Here is a 19,139-nt window from a genome sequence, read left to right as displayed (position 1 = left end):
GCCAAACCACCTAAAAAAAACGACGGTGAAATGGTCATCTGACTGCTTCCAGAAATACATAAAAACAGATGCCAAGTCAATAAGAAATGCACAAAAGAAAATGGGCTTATGTAAATAAGATAATTTATTTAAGAAACTTTATATACTCCTCCAAAAAGTAGGGGATATTGAAATGCAAATACCTTTGCAGGTTGCGATATGATAAATAGTCATGACAGATGAAGAACTTATCGCCCCAAAAGAACCACTGAGCTGCACATGCGACACGCAATAGTGCCATACATGTGAGAGGGGTTCATTATCAAATTTGACACTTCAAGGAAGGGTTGATGAAAACTGACGCGTGCTGGTTTATCTATCCATGTTTGCTTTCCTATCGGTTCTTGCATAAGATTTACTGTTTAGCGTATCTTTGCTTTAGTGTGTTACGTTTAGTGTGTTACGTGTTCGTCGACGTCAACGTCAACCGACAACACTGCAAGAATTGGCCGTGGCACAGCAAGAGGAGTGGGTCAAATTGCCCCAAATCGTGATTGGACGGTTGATTAGGAGCACGTCACGACGAATTGCTCAATGTCTGAGGATTGATGGAGCAATTACTCATTATTAAGACAAAAATCAAAAACGTTCATTTTCACTTTTGACGGTGTATCTCTTTGCGAGTGAAAAGGGGCCAAATAAGCACCCATATGAACTGTTTATGTTCATGTGTAGGCAATTGGCCTGTTTTTAACATACACTGGTTACCTCTAATAAAAACAGCAGTGCATTTCCGCAGTTGTGTATTGTTTCTAAATATCCCCTACTTTTTTGAAGAGTATATGTAGTAAATTATCTCAACAAAATGTAGATCATTTTAATTTAATTATTACTTTTTTGGGGGGCTTTCAATACAGGCCTTAGAGTTCACTCATGTTCCCCCATCAACCTGCAATTCCATTTGACATTTAATTAAGCTGTAGCTTAATCCCTTTCCCTTCAAACATATATCATAATTATCTTATCACTTTGGCTCATAGTTTTAATCTGACAAAATTTACAACCCGAGCTTTATTCATCCGAAGTTACAATCCTATAGCAACCATGGCCTTGGAATCAACTCCTACTCAGATTCCGCAGTTGTCCTACTTATAACTGCCTCAGACTCATGCCTTCAGCTGCTCTCAGGTGCCGACTTTTCAGTTTCGCAACGAAAGTGCCATCTGTAGAAACAAAAAATTTCTACTGCCTAGACATGCGTTGCCCCAGCTCGGTACGACCATGAGTGGACTCCTGTACCTCCATATTGCCAAAAATGCTATTGTGATTAAATATGTTATTTATGTAATTGCTATATGTTGATATTTATTAAACCTGTTTTAATTAATGTTAATTTGATGTTATTTAAAACCAAAATCATTACTTAAAGAGTTGTGTTTTTGGCGGCCCCGATCACATATCTACTAATTCAATGCCTCAAACCTTTGGTACGCAAGATGCTTATTAAATCTTTGCTACCTCCTGGACTACAAGGTTTTTGGAAAGCGGGGTGGGGGGGGGAAACACTCGAAGGTTGCAGAACGTTGAATATAAATAGGGTTCATCCTCTCCTGACCCCAATGCTTAACACCAAATTTTAAGAAAATTTGTTCTAAATTAAAGGGGGGAGGGGTGTAACTCAAGGGCAGAAAGTCACGGAGCGCTTAAATTTGAATAAAATCCTTTGGAAATAGCAGCCTTGTAGCATTAACACGGTTTTCAGTAATAAGGGGGGGGGGGGCGAAAGGTCACAAAACTCTGAAAATTGATAGGGTTCATCCATTTATAACCTCACTGCTTCACATCATATTTGAACAAACGAAAAGTCCTAGAGCACTGAATATAAACAGGGATCTCCCTCCCATTAACCTCAATATTTCACACCCATGTTTGCAGACCCTATCTCATTAACAAGGTAACAGGTAACCCTGGAGAGTAACCCTGGGAAATGATCCCAATTTTTCACACCCATATTTGTTGACTATCTCGTTAACAGAGTAACTCTGGAACAAAAAGTTGTAGAGCACTGAAAATCGATAAGATCCGCCCTCCACTGCTTCACACAAAATTGGAAGAAAATCTGTTTAAACCTGTAGTTTCTGTGGCGTTAACACGGTTTTCGTAAAAAGCAGGGACAAGCCTGGCATGAAAAGTCAACAAGTGCTGAACATCCTCTCATGGCCCCAATGCTTCATATAAATTCCGTTCAAAACTCTAGACTCTATCGCCAATTGTTTATGGATGGGCCAACAGACATGGGTGACGAATTGGGTGGTGTATAAAAATGTTTTGATAGGATATTTTACAAAAGATGAATTGGTGAAGTTAACTTGGTCTGTCAAAACTATCTGGTTCTGGACTTGGTGAATTTTCTGGGCTGCTAGTTGTTACACTAATTTCTCTTCTCTCCACGATTAACATACGACATATAGGACAAATCTCTAATTGTAGTGAACACACATCACAAAATCCTCTAAAATATACAATTTTATTAAAAACTTATCCCAACAATATAAAGATAGGTTGTCCGGCAGCTACGTCGTTCAAGCAGTTTTGTCGCACCGTGAATCTTTAAGTAAACAAGCCAACAGTGAGGCTGACGTCCCACGTCGAAATCCCAAAATAAATAGATGGCACATATTAGTTAATCGCACATTTATTTTTTTTAAAAGCCCAGCAATCAAACTGATTATCAACTTCATCACTGTCTATCAAATAGAATCAAAGTTATTTTGTCCCAAAGCAAAGACCAATGAAATTGCTTAGCTTTAGCTCGAAATGTTAATCATCCACCTAATGAACACTACATCAAGTTTAAAGGACAATATTGGTGCCAGTCATTATCACATGTGATAGAACTGGTTAAACACGTTCCAAATATTATTTTATCACAGATATCGTTGCCACGATAGATGCGTAATCAATCGAAAGTGACGAACGCAAAAGGAAAACACGAGTTATCTCTCTATATAACTGACTGAAGTGACGGGTGATAACAGATACATAAGCGAATTTCTGCTCACTAATAATTCTTTCGAAGACCAAAAGGCATTGAACTAATGAACACCTACGCCAAGTGTGAACATTCTAGCTCAATTAGAATGAGTTATTGTGTTTCAAACTCTCGACCAATCAAATTGCTTACCGCTCTGCTTACCCTGAGCAGAAAATGCTCATTATCGAACTTAGTCAAGGTATTGATGGAATAAAACTATATACCAAATTTCATCACTCTCACCTAATTAGAACTAAAGTTATCGTGTCCCAAAGTCTTAGCCAATCAAATTGCTTATCACTCTCCTTACCCTGAGCAGAAAAGGCTCATTATCGACCTTAGTCGAGGTATTGATGTAATGAAACTATACACCAAGTTTCATCACTCTCAGTTAATTAAAACTAAAGTTATCTTGTCCCAAAGCATTAACCAATCAAATTGCTTATATCTGCTTACCCTAAGCAGAAATGCTCAACTTTGAACTCCAAGCTAAGCATTGGCCTAATAAATACCTACACCAAGTTTGAACATTCTAGCTCAATTAGAAGGAGAGTTATCGAGTTCCAAAGTCTCGACCAATCAAACTGGTTATCGCTCTGCTTACCCTGGGCAGAAAATGTTCATTATCGAACTTAGTCAAGGTACTGATTTAATGAAACTATACACCAGGTTTCATCACTCTCACTTAATTAGAACTAAAGTTATCGTGTCCCAGAGTCTTAGCCAATCAAATTGCTTATCACTCTCCTTACCCGACAATGTTTATCATCACACTCCATCAAGACATTCACCTAATGAACGCATACACCAAGTTTGAACATTCTACCTCAATTAGAAGGAGAGTTATTGTGTCCCAAAGCATCAACCAATCAAATTGCTTATCTCTGCTTACCCTAAGCAGAACATGCTCATCTTCGAACTCCATCAAGGCATTGACCTAATAAACCCCTACATCAAGTTTAAAGAGAGAGAGAGAAATGGGGTTTAACGTCCACTCGACACAAACTAGGTCATTTCGGGACTAACATATGGTTTAATTTTATTTACATAATTCGCTTGCGCGTAGGGGTCTTTAGCAGTGGGAGGAAACCGGAGAACACGGAGAAAACCCACGAGGTTGGACAGGCGACCCTACTCCTTGCCACGTACAACCGGAGATTCGAAACCACGCCAGTCGACTCAATGACAGACTGTATGATACAGCGCGCACACGCTAACCATTCAGCCATCCAACCCCCCTACATCAAGTTTAAACATTCTAGCTCAAATAGAAGAAGCGTTATTGTGTCCCAAAAAGTGTGACGGACGAATGGACGGACAGAGACAAACCCATTTTAATAGTCCTCTGCGTTCTTCGAAAGGCGGGGGACAATGACGATAGCATACAAAGTGTGGAAATACGCCCACACAGCAGCCATGTCTGGACAGTAACTTATCCGAAAGGAAAACTTGGATCTTGACCAAACTTGATAAGCAATGTATCCCTCCGATTCACAAGTTTGAAAACAAGCGGTTGTCATACAAGATACGCCCACATTTTGTAAGAGATAAATAGAGAACAAGCTAAAAATCCAGGAAGTTATGGTCCGACATGCGCCAATATAGAAAGGAACAGAGATCTTTGGGTTATAAACCTATATATACTAAACAGCAAAAAAAAAAAGGGTAGTACGATTTCAAAATCAGAGAGGCATTCTAGAAGACGACTTACTAAATGGATCAAATCATTATTTTGTGAACAGTATGTTGACACATTAGTGATTAATTCATCACAATTCCAAGATCAGTATCTGGTGTGTCCACCGCGAGTGTCAATAACAGCAGCGCAGCGTCTGTACATGGAGTGGACCAGATGTTTGATGAACGCCATCGGTACCTTGAACCACACTCTCAGAAAAGCCTGGCGCAATCCATCGGCTGTGTTTGGTCTCGGTATGACGTTATTAAGTCTCCTTAGAATTTCATCCCAAAGATGTTCAATCGGGTTTAAGTCCGGACTAAGGGCTGGCCACTGCATAATGTTGACACCGTTCTGCTGTAGAAAGTCCCGAGTAACTCTGGCGGTGTGGGCATGCGCGTTGTCATGCTGGAAATCGTTGTTTCGGTGACGTGCGAAATGTAGTATGCCGTGGGGTCTGAGAGCTTGATCGATGCAGCGCACTGCTGTGATGCCGCCTTCTCTCCTTGGACCAAGATTTTGGAACACCATAGGACCCACTCTCTGGTTCAGGCCGACACATTGGTCATTGCCCGTGTCGCCAGTTCTGGTGTTGTTTGGCAAACTGTAGACGTTCACGTCGATGGCGAGGGGTGAGGATCGGTCCACGGTAAGGTCTACGGCAATGGATGTTCTCTCTGGTGAGACGTCGGCGCACTGTATCGGTACTGATTGGACGTCCGTGTGTTCCCACTGTCTGACGTGCTGTCTCAGATGCTTGTGTGTAGGGATTCTGCACGTGCTGTTGCACAACATGGCGATCTGGACGCCTTGTGGTAACTGGTCTACTAGTTCAGGGGCGATCATCCGTGGTGTTGGTGGCCCGAAAGCGTTGCTGAAGCCTGTAGATGGTCCGACCATTGACCTGGAAGTGTTTGGCAACGGCTTGGCCAGTGTGACCAGCGTCGAGTCTTCCAAGCACCTGGTTCCTCTGAGCTGTCGTGGCATGCTGCTGACGTTGTAGTGTGAATGATTCGACCAGGTATAGGGGTGCATTTTATAGAGCTGGTCCCGGTGAACAGCATGTGCAGCATGAGTTACATGAAAATCATGGAGAACACATTACCATCTCAGAAGTCAGGTTGCGTTTTAGAGAACAGGTAAAGTTGGAGATGTGGTCACAAATCTACAATAAAACATTTGGCAAGTTTTATGTAATGCATCTATTCAGAGTAACATTTGCTGCTTAGTATATGCCAAGTGTCGTCAAAATCGGATAAAAATTGTGACAAAGGCGACAACAATTACGTCGACGTTTTTAAAATCACACAAGAGCAATGCTGATACGTCCACATTCCTGCTTTGATTGCTATGGTACTCTTCGTCAGAGTTCTCTATGACGTCATTTCTGTTTCCTTACAGATTATTTTTCAATATTTTATTTATTACCCTGAAGAAGACGATACCTCTTCAAAACGTTGTTTTAATAATATATGACGATGAAAACAGTGTTAGTGTCGTTTTTGTTTATCTACTTTAATATTTATCTAGTGAAGGACACTTCCGTATCGGATCATTAGATCCATTGTTTTGATATTAGAGCCCAGGGGGTCAACCTAGCTGAAAATTGTACCAATGTTCACCTATATGGTATTAATGCATGCATATCTGGTAACATCAGAATGTAAGTCTGCCGGGCATCTGGTGGTGGCTGTGGCTGTGAGGGCTGCGATTCTGGGTATGAATTCTTGAGCTAGATTAGCTCAAAAGTGTACCACATGAAAATGGTACAGCAGTGTACCATACATCTTTAAGTATTACAAAAACACCCTGACAAACATTTCTAGTGGTGGGGTACCCCCGACAGAGTTATGTAATTGCCAGACCACAGCTAGGCTAGATTAGCTGAAATCTGTACCGCTTAAAACTGCTTGGAAGTTGTTCAGCACCACCACAGGAACCAAGAATCATCATTGCCAGACAATTTGTGCGGTGGGTTACCCTGACAGACACGACGAAAATACCCCCCCCCCCCCCAACTAGGCTAGATTAGCTGAAGTCCGTATCACCTAAAAGTGCTTGGAAGTTGTTCAGCACCACCAAAGGGATCATAAATTACCACTGCCAGACAAATATTGCCGTGGGGTACCCCTGAAAGAAACGTGCAAAATGCCCCGTCCCGCAACTAGGCTAGATTAGCTGAAACATGTACCACTTATAACTGCTTTGGTGTTGTTCAGCACCACAACAGGAATCATGCATGATCACTGCCAAACCGATTGTACGGTGGGTTACCCCTTACAGACACGCCCAAAATGACACGCCTCGCAATTAGGTTAGAGTAGCTGAAGTGTGTACACTTAAAACTGCTTGGAAATTGTTCAGCACCCCAGGGACCACACTGCCCATTGCTAGAGAGTTTGTTTGGTGGGGTTCTCCCATAAGACACAACAGCCAAGCGCCCCCTCCAAAAAATTTGGCTTTATCAGCTGGGTCAGGCTTATTGAGAAATTTGGGTATTACATATTTCCATGAGTATGTAATATCTATTAAAAGATTAAGTAATCGTATGAAGAATAATAAGTAGTGGTTCAACTCAGTGGATACTGACATACGAACCATAAAGTCCGGTTGCCAAACCCCATTTTAAGCCTTGGCATGGAAATATAGTCCACCTAATGTTTATTGGTGGATTATATATCTTCTATATGTGTTGATTCAGAATTGGGAAAATTTTTATATATTCAAGATGGCCGACATGAGGCGGTTTCAAGGTTATTTAGTGGGGTAAAATATGTGACGGCTGCTCTCGGACCTCGGTTTGAATATGTTTCTAGAAGAATTCGACCCGCTGAATCCAATGAGCTAGGGTATTCCTCCTGAAAGTGATGGCTAATTTCGCTAGAGGGCCAAATTAAAAATGGAGGCTCATTTTAGAGGGAAATTCATAAAGTTCACTAAAATGATGTGCAATATATTGAAATGTAGGTTTTGAGTGGATTATATGTAATATATATGTGTAGATTCAAAATCTGGGTAATGCCACCCTGGCACCCTTCGGAAAATTTAAATATTCAAGATGGCCGACATGAGACATTTTCTGGTTATTTACTTTAATTTAGTGGGGTAAAAGTCGGGACAGATTCTCTCGGACCTCGGTATGAAGCTGGTTTCTATTGTAATCTGACCCACTGAATCCAATGAATTTTGCTATTTCTCCTAAAAGTGATGGCTAATTCCGCTAGGGGGCCAAATTCAAAATGGAGGCTTATTTTTGGGGGAATCCCATATAGTCCCCTAACAAGGGTGTGCACTATATCAAAATATAGGTTTTCGGTGTCAGTTACTTCAGATATAAACATAAAAACATGTTCCGACCAACGGGTATTCCAGGTTGAGGTCAAATTCCAAATGGCGGCCAATTTTGGCGAGACATAACGATGTTAGTAATGTTATAAACTATAGGTTTTCTGATTCGCCGAATTCATAGAGCGAATTGTCAAGCATACATTATTATCCACTATGACACCAGTCACGGTCACCCTCTCTACCAAAAAACAGAGGGGAAGACGGGGTGGAAAATGTTTGCCAACCTCAGCTTTACCGGCGCGTATGAGTAACCTAATAACTGTCAAGACAAGGTTCACCCCCGTTGCTTGATACTGATGAAAGCGGAAGAATCAGACTGTTATACTGATTGCGAGTATTCAAGTGATTCAAGCGAGCGTAAGTTAGACTTTTACATGAGGTTCGACAAGCCCCAGTTAGCTTTTATAAACATTTGCTTTCGACTCACGATGGTCCGATGGTTGATTCTGTTTGACCGTGTATAATTTGTGTCCTTATAAAAATGCAAGGGAAAGAATATCATCGGATTGGAATACATTTTTGTCGAAACATGATTTTTATGTTTATATTTGAAGTAATTGACAACGAAAACCTATATTTCAATATATTACACGCCGTTTTAGGGAACATTATGAGTTTCCTTCAAAAATGAGCCCCCATTGTGAATTTGGCTTCCTAGTGGAATTAGCAGTCACTTTAAGGAGGAACACCCAAGCTCGTCGGATTCAATGGGTCAAATTCTTATAGAAACTACCTTCATACCAAGGTTCGAGAGAATCTCTCCCGAATTTTACCCACTAAATTAAAGTAAATAAACAGAAAATGTCTCATGACGGCCATCTTGAATATTAAAATTTCCCCAGGGTGGTATCATCCTTCATCTTATGTAGCCTTGATGCGGGGCGTGACATTTTGGGCTTTTCGTCATTGGTACCCCCCCCCCCCCCCGAACAAACTGTCTTGTAGTGATCATTCTTGGTTCCTGTGGTGGTGCTGAACAACTTCCAAGCAGTTTTAGGTAGTACGGGCTTCAGCTAGACTAGCCTAGTTGGGGGCGTGGCATTTTTGGAGTATCTGTTAGTGTTAGGGGTAACCCATCGCACAAACTGCCTGGCAGTTATCATTCATGATTCCTGTGGTGCTGAACCAATTCCAAGCAGTTTTAGGTGGTACAGGCTTCAGCTAATCTAGCCTAGGTGGGGCGGGGGCGGGGCTGGCATTTTGGGCATGTGCGTTAGGGGTTGCCCACCGCACAAACTGTCTGGCAGTGATCATTCATGATTCCTGTGGTGCTGAACGACTTCGAAGCAGTTTTAGGCGGTACGGATTTAAGCTAATCTAGTTTAGCAGGCGTGGCATATTGGGTGTGTTTGTTCTGTTACGGGTAACCCACCGCATAAACTGTCTGGCAGTGATCATTCGTGTTTCCTGTGGTGGTGCTGAATAACTCATGTGGTACACTTTTGAGCTAATCTAGCCCAAGAATTCAAGCCCATAATCCCAGCCCTCACAACCACACCCACCACCAGATACTCGGCAGACTTACATTCTGATGATACCAGATATGAATGCTTTGATACCATATATGTGAAAATTGGTACACTTTTCAGCTAGGCTAACCTCCTGGGCTCCCGTTCTATATGGCTGTTGGACGCGGATTCTAAACACACGAGTTTTGCATAAAAAAGAAAGGACAGGGACCTTGTTCATGAGAGGAGGTTCTATGCCTTCAGACGGTAGCTTGCCAATAGCAGCGAATCAATCTCTGAAAATCGTCCGCAGTCCCAATAACTAGCCTACTATACAAATTCCAGCCAGCATAATGTATCTCTAAGGGATATTTATTCCCAATGGCGGTTTACAAATATAGCATTCACATTATAATAATATAAACGTGACTAATACACAGTATCATATTGATTAAAAATTCAAATCGTAATAATATAAACGCGAATAATACACAGTATCATAGTGATTATAACAGTACGAAGTGAAGTACGAAACGGCTCATGTGAGGTACGAATGAACTAAGTACATATTGGTTACACTATATATAGAACAAAACTTCAATCATTAGATAATATTAATTATTTACTAATTATACAAATCATTCTATGCCTTCAGAGGGTAGCTTGCCAATAATAGCGAATCAATCGCTGAAAATCGTCCGCAGTCCCAATAACTAGCCTACTATACAAATTCCAGCCAGCATAATGTATCTACTGGCAGTAGGGTGACCCACAATAAATAAATATCTCCAAATATCTCGACAATTACGCCACAATATTTATATATATATGCCAAGCCTCAAATCAGTTTCACACAATTATAGTCACTAAATAAACGATCATGTTGTACTTAATTAGCTATGACCATTAATCATCTATAAATAATAGACTAAAAAATAGTTCCAAATGTCGTCCATAACATCCAGACACTTTTGAGTAAAAGATAGGTTACGTGCCCTTATTTTGAAATTAGTCTCGCTTAACCAGGCTATCGACCATTCTACGTTAGTCTCGGTCACCCAGAACCTCCTAGTCTTCAACATACGGAGGGTCTGGGAAGGTTGTCAATATTTGACGTAAAGTCCATTGCCCATGCGTAACCGGGAGTTTGGTGTTTAATGTGGTTTAAAGTAAGAGTTGCGCCCCTTCCCACAATAAATCCCATAATTCCTGCATTAATATAAACAAACATGAATAGTGACGACGAATTAGGATTAATTTTAAAAGCATAGACATGGCCCATGAAGAGAGAAATTTTACAATAAAAAATTAAGAGTGTTAGATATTGAACTCGCATGCAATCAAATGGATTTTTTGAAATGACATTCTTAAATTAATTTCATGGGCGTATTAAGAGGAGTTACCTCCCTTAGGCATTGTTTATGATAATGTGAAAGACCGGATTATCTAGCCAATTTTCTCAAATGTTGACAACCTGTCCAGACTAATATTCGTAGAATATTTTTCTGGATGATAGAGACTAATTCTACGTCTGATTGACAGGTCGGGATAATCAAGACTACTTTTTTACGAAACATAACAGAAAGCTAGAACAAGAAATTGAATTTAGAAATAAGCACTTTAGACAACTCAACAATTGTTTTAAGAAACTTGTAAAAGTAAAATGAAACTACTGCTAGTAGCATGTTCCTGCTAAAGAGAGTGATTCAGAGATAGTATTTGTACTAAACCAAAAGATGCCGCTCTTAACGGTACAGTTAATGATAAAGCAATTTAAAAAATAAAACAAACGTAATTTCTAAAGCTGCTGTAATAACCAAGAAGTTAAATTTTACTGCTATTCAAAATCGTCAACAATAGATTTTTTACGGTTGTAATAGGTAGTCAGAAATCAGTTCGAGACACGCAACTGAAGCGTGCACTTTTAGTCGTGTCGAGACCAACTTTCTGTAGAGTGCACGGGTCACCCTACTACTGGCGGTTTACAAATATAGCATTCAAATTATAATAATATAAACGTGACTAATACACAGTATCATATTGATTAAAAATTCAAATCATAATAATATAAACGCGACTAATACACAGTATCATAGTGATTATAACAGTACGAAGTGAAGTACGAAACGGCTCATGTGAGGTATGAATGAACTAAGTACATATTGGTTACACTATATATAGAACAAAAATTCAATCATTAGATAATATTAATTATTTACTAATTATACAAATCATTTTAATAGGTAGGAGCTATCTTTTCTTTAATCTAAAAGTAATTACCCTGGTAAGAAAGGTATGGACAATTAAGGTATTTAAAGACATACTAACGAAAGAACATAACATCTGAGTAACTTGAACACTTACAGTTCTTGAAGTTCTGTTTGTGGCCTGGGTGGTTGTTCGTGGATTTGGGACCCTAACAAACTCACCGGTTGTTTCGTCTAACATATAGCTTCCTCTCGCCTGTCATTGAGTTGACTGACAGTTGGTGAAGTTTCAGACATGAATTCAATTTTGGGGTCCTCTCTAATATCATTTCTTGTTAAATTACTTCCTGGAAGGCGCTGATTGGTAGTAGATACAACCTGAATTGTGCTTCTAATGTGGGGGTGTTCTGGCGTGCGTGGATATGAAAGTTACCATTTCCACGGGATGTTTAGTAAACATGTGGTTTCTAAATTTATTTTAGAGGTATGCGATCTACCACAAACTCGACATCTCGTTATTCTCTGCTGACAAGATTTTTCGTGACCCTTTCTGTCTTCTACCATTTACCGCAATGTCTGCAAAATTCAGCTATTTTAATACGGGACGTATTCTTAAAACCTCTAAGGAACCCCGTTTATATCACAAATTTTAAGTGTGCCAGGCACGGCAAGGTTAATTTTTTGAAGTGTAAACGGGTCAAACATAACCGTGCCGTACTGAGTACCGTGCCAATTTGGCCTACTGAAGTGCGGTGGTACCGGCACAGTGCCAGGCATTTTCGTAGTGTAAACGATATCCGGTCTGAGAACGGTTCTTAGTATGGATTACTGCGCATGCGCCAAATGAACCTTGACCTTTTCCCCGTTCTGTAATCAGTTCTGTGAAAATAGATGCCCAAACTAAACCAACCGCCGTAACAGTTTGCATCCGAGTAATTTTCAAAGGGACTAAAATTAACATTTTTGTGAAGAGTTCCACATTTCAGGTGACGGTTACAGTTCCAAGGCCGGTTATTGTAGAGTGATGTAAATTTCTTTAAATATATCGGGGCCTGGTACTGTGCCGACAACGGCACGCTGAACGCCGCCGAGTGTAAACGGGGCTTATGATTGTCGATTATATTTTGACTGAAAAAAAACCTAGGATTGCCTTCTTGACTTTGACTAGAAGGTTCTACTTCGAATTTTTCCTAGCTACGGCCACAATCCTGAAAAACACTAGTACCGGAAGTAGGCTCATCACAAGTCTCTTTGCCAGGACAGTTTTAATCTGTCTGTATGCACTACTTTCTGTTTTGTACCAAAATCAATTTCCACAGTTGTATCAGTGATTTTCTTACTAATCTTCATAGGTCCTGTCCAAGGTTTACGGATTTTTTTAGGAATATCCTTCTTATGCACCTGGGAATGGACATGGACCGTTTATCCTGTTTCGAGAAAATGATTTTGAATCGTAATATTTCTTCCGCCTAGCAGCTGAGTGTTTCCGATGTATCCTGAAAATTTTCTCGGATATTAGCAGCATAGCTATGTATCCTGAAATTTTTCTCGGATATTAGCAGCAAAGCTATCGATGTGTTTTACAAATTTCTGCAAAAATCTTACTCTCGAACTGGCTTCCCTGGTCAATATGGATCTGAAATGGTAGCCCAAGCCGTAGGAACACTTCTTCAACTAAATTCTTCGTGTTTCTTATTGTCTCGATATTAGCCATCGGAAAAGTTCCCCGATTGTAAAATAATTTGAGATTACTAGTATATAGCAATTGCCAGAAGACGTTGGTGGTTTTATCTTGCCCATAATTTCAATGGCATTCCCTTCCAATGGTGCGCTGGCTAAAAATGAGCAAAGATTACAATTCCTGACCAGTAGTAGGTTGTTCTAAGTTTGGCTAGAGTCATGGTTACACCTAAGTGACCCCCTACCCCACCCCCAGTAGATAAATCGTGAGCTAGTTGACCCTCTGGATTTTGGAAATTCCAGAGCCATGTGAAGGCTCCGTGGTCGCTTAAGGTTTAAAGTATTTCATAAACTGTACAATTGTCAAAAGCTCCTTTTGCTTTGATCATCGTTCGGCTACCATGGGCAATTACTCTCTCGCTCCCATCTATTTTCTGTGAGGGCACTGCACCAATTCCTTATCCACTGGAGGCTGTGTCTAAAACGAAATCTTCACTCGGGTCTGGGAATGCTAGGATCGGTGATGTAGTTAGCCTTTCTTTCTGCGTACTAAAAATATCTTCCTGTTCTTGATTCCAAATAAACAGTACTTCCGTCTGAGTAAGTGTATGCGAGGGAGCAGCAATATGCGAAAACCTTTCAATAAAGCGGCAATAGTACGAACAAAGTCCAAGGAAACCTCTTAGTTCTTTTAAAGTTTTGGCTTTAGACAGTTTTTCATGGTTTGGATTTTCTCTGTGTCGGAAGAAATCTGACACAATATGACCTATGTAACTTACTTTTTTCTGAAGGAGGGGGGACTTTTCGGGTTTCAACTTCAGACCAGTATTTTGTAACCGATGACATACTCCTGTTAATCTGGCTAGATGGTCCTTAAATGATTTTGAAAATACAATTATGTCATCAAGATAAAGCCAACAGGTTTCGAATTGAAGACCTGCTAAGACTGATTCCATTAACCGCTCACAGGTTGAAGGGGGATACGAAGGCCAAAGGGTATTACCTGGAACTAAAACAGACCTTTGAAAGTCATGAATGCTATTTTGTATTTATCCTCTTCCTACATTTCTACCTGTAAATATCCAGTGGCGGGGTCCAACGTTGAAAACCATTTAATCCCGGTTACTGAATCGAAAGTCTGGTCTATCCTAGGCAGTGGATAGGCATTCTGCTCTGTAATATTGTTTAGCTTTTGTTATGGTCAGAAAACCTTAAAAGTACTTTTTATTGTTTATTTTCATTTTAATAATATTTTTCATTTTTCGTCTCATTATTAATTATATTCATGATTTTTTGATTAACCACAGAGTCATGTGACTCTTTTTTCCGCTAAAAGAAAACCGCACTATACAATTGTAACTTTAGCAGTCATTTTGGTCTCGTGATTGTCAGTTAATATTGTTGTCATTCGAGTATCCACCAGTATGGTTTTGTCAGTATATTGTCATTGTCAGCCAGTGTTAGAGACTATAGGGGCATAAAAGCACGGTATTTGTATCATTTGTATTATTTAATTGATACTGTATGCCAGGCTTGTCAGTTGCATTTTTGTCACGGCATGGAAGCATTGTTTACACTGATCACTTAAAGCTAGTTGTCTCCCTTTAATTACTTTTTGAACTGCTAGTCTTCATATTAAAGAAATAATCAAATAAGAAAAATCAACGCCCTAAATAATCGCCATACTTGTTTTCAAGTTGTAGAACAATCATGGCGATTGTACGGCGTACATAAACAGAGGCATGCCAAGCCAACATCCAGTTCATGCCTTGTCAACCACACTGTCCACATCCGGCTAGCAATATTTCAGCTAAGTGATTGTCGTTTTTTCACTATCAGTTTACTGAAAATATTATTGCTACACAATTATTATGTCTGATCAGGTACATATTATTTTACTAATTATACGAAATAAGTAAACCACGGTGTACACCCTCCTCCAAATCAATATCAGTTCATCCAATTCGGGATACTGACATCTCTTGGGACGATTTGATAGTAGTGGATGAAATTAGTCCACCTGACAGTGCATCTCAGGTCAGTCTTAATAAGGACAAAGGAAAAGCGTAGAAAATCAGAGATTGAGGCAAGAATTGATATTTTAAAACAAAAACAGAAACTTGAACAAGCCAAGTTTAAAATACAGCAAGAAGAGGAATTGTTGACATTAAGATAGGTTGCCAGGCAACGAAACATATGCCCACAGCGGCTAAATCGTCCGAGGGTCGACAAGGGTTGTCGCATATTTATTCCTTTGTAGGTAATTGGTGGCCTTTACAAGCCAGTTCCATACAGATCAGATTATATTTTTTGCCGTTTGAGGGTTCACAAGGTTCTACAAATTGAAACAAGGGTCTCAACTCTGAAAGTAATCTACAGAAATTGTTGAAATTTGACAGGCTTTTTCGTTTCGCAAATTTAAATGATGCATATAAATTTCATACATATTGGATGATAACTTTCATCAATCGAGCATTAACAAGGTTGAACAAAGTGAAACAAGGGCAATAACTCTAGAGGTAATAAACGGAAATTGCTGAAATTCAACAGGATTCTTCTCTTTACTAATTTAAATGACGCATGTAAATTTCATACAGATCGGCAGATAACTTTTGATGTTAGAGCATTCACAAAGTTCAATAAAGTGAAACAAGGGCCATAACTCTAGACGTAATAAACAGAAATTGCTGAAATTCAATAGGCTTCTTCGTTTCACTAATCTAAATATGGCATATAAATTTCAGAAAGAAAGGATCATAACTTTTGGGGTTAGAGCGTTCACAAGGTTAAGCAAAGTGAAACAAGGGCCATAACTCTAGAAGTAATAAACGGAAATTGATGAAATCCAATAGGCTTCCTCGTTTCCCTAATTTAAATATTGCATATAAATTTCACAAAGATCGGATGTTAACTTTTGGTATTTGAGCGTTCACAAGGTTCAACAAAGTGAAACATGGGCCATAACTCTAGACGTTATAAACGGAAATTATTGAAATTAAATAGGCTTCTTCGTTTCACTAATCTAAATAATGCATATAAATTTCAGAAAGATAGGATCATAACTTTTAGAGTTAGAGCGTTCACAACGTTAAACAAAGTGAAACATGAAATTCAATAGGATTCTTCGTTGCCCTAATTTAAATATTGCATATAAATTTCACAAAGATCGAATATTAACTTTTGGCATTAAGAGCGTTCACAAGGTCCAACAAAGTGAAACAAGGGCCATAACTCTAGATGTTATAAACGGAAATTATTGAAATTAAATAGGATTCTTCATCTCACTAATGTAAACTACATATATCAATTTTAAAACAATTGGATAATAACTTTTGGCGTTAGGGCGTTCACAAGAAATTGTGGACGACGGACGGACCGACAGACGGACGGACGGGGGCGACGGCAATATACGTCCACATTTCCATGTGGGCGTATAAAAAATAGAATCAGCCTTAGTAAATACAAAGTTAGATGACCATATTGCCAGTCCACCTTTTGCAACTTCCCCACCTGAAGTTCCTCCTGGGGAATTAAAAGACATAGATCCAGTGAGACATTCCGCTTCAATGACGACAACAGAAGAAATGATGTTGACAGTAGTTAAAGAATTGAGGAAACCTAAGGGTGACATTAAAAAATTTGCATGTGATGACATATAAAAAATTCATCAGGCAGTTTAATTATATCAGTGAAACATTAGATAATACAAATGAAAAAATTAACTTGTTAGAGCAATTCACAATAGGTGAAGCAAATCAAATTGTTAGCGGTTATAGTCATCTTGACAGTCAATATGGGTTTCCTCCTGCAATTGAAGAATTGGAAAAACGATACGGAGATGATAAATTCATTGCCTCAGCGTATTCAAATAGAGCACTTGAATGGCCACCCATACGTCCTGATAAACTAAAAGACTTAGACAACTTCCCTATATTCCTTACGGAAATCGATAAATCTGTTAATAACATTCAGGGCATTAAATTTTTTAGAATATCCAGCAAACACGACTAAGTTAGTTCAAAAACGTCCGTATTACATGCATGGAAAGTGGAGAGACATTGTAGATCGAATATATGACGCCGATCAACCTGTGACATTCGGCGATTTAGTTAGGTTTGTTAAACGAGAAGCTAAAAAAGCCAACGATCCAATTATTGTAGAGGAGCTTTAGCAGTCAAGACAACACAACATCATAAGCCTGTTGCAAGACCAAAGCAGCACTCACTTTCAGCATTTGCAGGTCAACATTTTAGTGAACCACATGTGACAGAGAAAACACTATGCATTTTTTGTAAAAATGATAACCATGCACTACTAAAATGCAATGATTTCATCAAAACTCCATGTGCTGACAGAAAAGCTTTTCTTAAGCCTTAATTTTTATGTTATGGTAGTTTAAAGTTAGGCCATGGTATAACAACTTGTCGCAGAAAGGCAGTTTGTAATATATGCGAGAGAAGACATCCAACGATATTGCATGATGTTGAATTTGACGAAAGCCATAGAAATCCACAATAAAGTACTGCATGCAGTCTTCATACGGAGGTCGGTTTTTGCACAATGAATATTAAACCAGTTCTAGTTCGAGTTAAAACAGTGCTAGGACATTTAAAACTTATGCCTTTTTTGACAGTGGAAGCAGTGTTACATTTTGCACCACCAAACTGATGAAACCGTTAGGAAGTACTGGCAGTCTGAAAACAATACCTTTAAAAACAATGGGGAAGCCTTTCAGTCTACAGACTTTCGTCTTACATAATTTAAAGTTGTGGATCTTAATAGTAATAAAGTAGTTCCTTTACCAAAGATGAGATGCCAGTTACTAAAGAATCCATTCCAACGCAGGCTGATATTAAGAAATGGTAGCATCTACAAAACATTAACATACCAGAAATAGATGCTGAGATAGGTTTATTAATTGGAAACAACATACCTGGCGCTTATACTCCATTGGAAGTCATTAGGGGTCCTTCTTGTAGTCCTCACGAATCCAGAACAAAACCAGGATGGTCTGTATGGAACGTAATAAGAGAATAGGCAGTTAACCAAGTTCAGAACAACACATTTAGAGTAAATCGCCGTGAAGTAAATGTCATAAATGAAACAGAACAGTTAGAACAACTGGTACATAAAGCCATCAACATGGACTTTCCTGAAAAAATGACAGAAGACAAAAAAGAAAACAGTGTAGAAGATAAAATATTCTTAGATAAGATAAATTCTACTATAACTTACACAAAAAATGGTCATTATCAAATCAGTCTATCTTTTAGATCTAATGACATTATATTTCCTGATAACAGATTACAAGCCGAACATAGACACAAGTATTTACAGAAGAAATTAGGTTTATTAATTGGAAACAACATACCTGGCGCTTATACTCCATTGGAAGTCATTAGGGGTCCTTCTTGTGGTCCTCCCGCATCCAGAACAAAGCTAGGATGGTCTGTATGGAACGTAATAAGAGAATCGGCAGCTAACCAAGTTCAGAACAACACAATTAGAGTAAATCGCTGTGAAGTAAATGTCATAAATGAAACAGAACAGTTAGAACAACTGGTACATAAAGCCACCAACATGGACTTTCCTGAAAAACTGACAGAAGACAAAAAAGAAAACAGTGTAGAAGATAAAAGATTCTTAGATAAGATAAATTCTACTATAACTTACACAAAAAATGGGCATTATCAAATCAGTCCATCTTTAAGATTCTTAGATAAGATAAATTCTACTTAAACCAAAAATGATCATTATCAAATCAG

The 19,139-nt window shown here is 39.0% G+C and overlaps 1 long non-coding RNA gene across 2 annotated transcripts in view; it reads right to left on the bottom strand.

Annotated features, from left to right (window-relative positions):
* Nucleotides 1-2,352: 2,352 nt before the first annotated feature.
* The window catches only part of LOC130012160 (uncharacterized), a 38,758-nt gene continuing 21,971 nt past the window's right edge, over nucleotides 2,353-19,139 (bottom strand). The window contains exons 3-5 of one of the 2 annotated variants that reach the window (XR_008787508.1): nucleotides 18,746-18,972; nucleotides 18,308-18,526; nucleotides 2,353-2,491 (exon numbers count right to left, since the gene is read on the bottom strand). This is a non-coding gene — a long non-coding RNA (uncharacterized LOC130012160). The remainder of the gene's footprint in view (nucleotides 2,492-18,307; nucleotides 18,527-18,745; nucleotides 18,973-19,139) is intronic. The other variant, XR_008787509.1, reaches the window with a different exon arrangement.

The sequence above is a fragment of the Patella vulgata genome, chromosome 3, assembly GCF_932274485.2.
Source record: "Patella vulgata chromosome 3, xgPatVulg1.2, whole genome shotgun sequence".
Taxonomy (NCBI): domain Eukaryota; kingdom Metazoa; phylum Mollusca; class Gastropoda; family Patellidae; genus Patella; species Patella vulgata.
The sequence above is the reverse complement of the archived record's forward strand: the minus strand, read 5'-3'. Positions and strand labels throughout refer to the sequence as shown.